This window comes from Hipposideros armiger, unplaced genomic scaffold, assembly GCF_001890085.2.
Source record: "Hipposideros armiger isolate ML-2016 unplaced genomic scaffold, ASM189008v1 scaffold_85, whole genome shotgun sequence".
NCBI lineage: Eukaryota > Metazoa > Chordata > Mammalia > Chiroptera > Hipposideridae > Hipposideros > Hipposideros armiger.
In genome coordinates, this window is record NW_017731435.1 from 2,258,371 (window position 1) to 2,260,725 (window position 2,355).

General features: G+C 48.5%; 1 long non-coding RNA gene across 1 annotated transcript in view; it reads right to left on the reverse strand.

The window, feature by feature from the left end:
* The window catches only part of LOC109383572 (uncharacterized), a 13,454-nt gene extending 11,323 nt beyond the window's left edge, over nt 1-2,131 (reverse strand). Inside the window, exons 1-2 of the long non-coding RNA XR_002124220.1 lie at nt 2,099-2,131; nt 1,489-1,702 (exon numbers count right to left, since the gene is read on the reverse strand). This is a non-coding gene — a long non-coding RNA (uncharacterized LOC109383572). The remainder of the gene's footprint in view (nt 1-1,488; nt 1,703-2,098) is intronic.
* Between the last annotated feature and the right edge of the window lie 224 nt (nt 2,132-2,355).

Genomic DNA, 2,355 nt, shown 5'->3' on the forward strand with positions numbered 1-2,355 from the left:
TTTCACTGGCCCCGCTGGTCCACTTGTGCTGTGAAAGGTCCTCCGACCCAGTCAAGGTGCTGTAACGTCGCAGCGGTCATTTGGCAATGCTGACTTGCCGAGGGATGCAGACCTTCCAAATGCTGGCACATTTCATTACATCATATTAAGAAAACAGTGTTTGTTGGCATCGCCTCCAACCTCATCAGAAAAGTCAAGTATTCAGATGCTGTAAAGCTCATAGTGGCAGACACAAGTTTTAAAAAATTCAAATTTTAGTTGAGAAATATACATTTTTATCAATGGTAACAAATACCATCAGTTGTTCTCCTTGAGGGGACAGTTCACTCACTTCCGAGAAAAGGTCTAGCAAACCCAAGTCTGAGTCACCATCATCGGCTGTTGGTCTTTCAATGTGACGGCCATCCAAGATGGTGACCCTCTGGAGCGGCCGCAGGCTCCCTGCCACGCTCAGCTGCCCTCCTCCTAACCCATTCTTCCAGAGATCTCTGAGATTCTCTCTGGACCGAGGTCTTACTAGTTCGCTGGGTAAGTAATGCGTTATAACCTTTGCTCTTTACAGAGTTGAGGAGCTAAGCCTGTAAGGGTTTTGGGCGCCACCTCCCCCCAGATACACTGCACCATCTCTCGCTAGGCTACAGGTCTGAAGACTCTTGGGGGCCAAACCTTGTTCCCCAAAACCCAACCAAGGCCTGCAGGTAGGAGACCCCAAGGTCAAAGCCCCGAGAGTTAGGGCTGGCTTGCTCTGCATAGCTGCTCAGATGTCTGGTTGACAAGAGGGGACGCGAGTTCCCTGGAACAGTGACTGGAGGAGTTAGCATCGCTGAATGATGGGACCCACGTCAGGTGGCAGCTGCAGAGCTGCTCCGACAGCTCCATGGTGCTGACTGCACAGCGGAGCGCAGGCTCCTCCCAGCCCATGGACAAGCTTCCTTTTACCTGTGTGTGCCACCCGGGGCCACGAGCTGGCAGAGGCTGCGCACCTCCCGCAGAAGGGCTCCTAGCGAAGTCTCCAGCCTGCTAAACAGGCGCAAGAAACCCCCTTATACAAAACTAATCGGGGGTCAACATAAACCATTTCTAGAGTCACCCACTGAACCAAGAATCTGACTAGAAAGAGGTACACGGCTGTACTGGATGACAGCCTTTAGGGACCTCCTTAAAATGTCCAAGCTATGCAATATTTGATATATAAAAGCAAGTGTGTGTAACACACGCTGTGAAATGGTATTACAAGGACACCTGAGAACCTGCGGCCCAGACCAAGAGCTGGAACAACAGATGGCTGAGTCTCTGACCTGTGGTTAGACATCTAAGGCTGCCATGATACTGGCCGCCCGCTCCGCCCCCCGAGGTGTGAATACAGTGTTGCGTACGTGTGCATATATCTACTTAAAACAAAACACAGGCCTCCAGGCTTGTTTGTGAGCTTTATAAAATTATTACCATTCACCCTAAACACTCCTGCAACTTGCTTTGTTTACTCACCACCACATTCCTAAGTGTCGTTTGTGGTAGGGCAGGTCACGGTCCTTGCTGTGTAATATTCTATCACGTGGACGCACCACCTTGCATGTGCTGGTTTTCCTCTGGGTGAACGATCAAACTGATGACGGCTTCTGTGGGCGCTGCAGTGAGTACGCCTTCGTCTGGTCTCAGTGCTCACGTCCAAGGCTCCCGGGGGGTTGGGGGGGGGCGGTGCCTGGGGGACAAATGGCTGGGTTATAAGCTGAGGACTGTCAACTCTACAGGGCAGCTCCAAATGCTTGTCCAAGGTCACTCTGTACAGGCTAAGTGTCCTTTTCAATATCTTATAGATACTTTCCTCTAAATTCCTGAAACATTACCCATAATTATTAGTTCTAAGTACTGTGGCCATTAGTGGGCTATTCAAGACTCAATTCTAGAATGGTAAGGAAGCACAGAGCCTGGGGTCAAGGCCTTGTAGGCTTCATGACTTAAAAGCTGGGTGATTTCGGGCAAAACATTTCACTTTCCTGTGTGTGTGTGGAAATGCAATATACAGAAGGTGCCAAATAAACGTATACACAGTTTAAGAAAGGAAAACTGCATTAAAATTGTAATACTCAATATATACCAATAACAAAAGATGAATACAAGTCACATTTGTCTTCTGCAATCACAAGAGGTGCTCAAAGTGGTTCCCATCAGCGTCCAGACACTTCTGATGACGGCGAACTCCTGCTTGAACGACGTGGACCAAAGTGTACGATTTCATTTTTTTGGCACCCTCCCCCATACATTGTGGGCTGTTGTGAGGATCCTAGGTGTCAATTTTGATGAAAAATGAAAATGTGAGCTTTTGTTGGCAAAGTTACGTATTTACTAAAATAC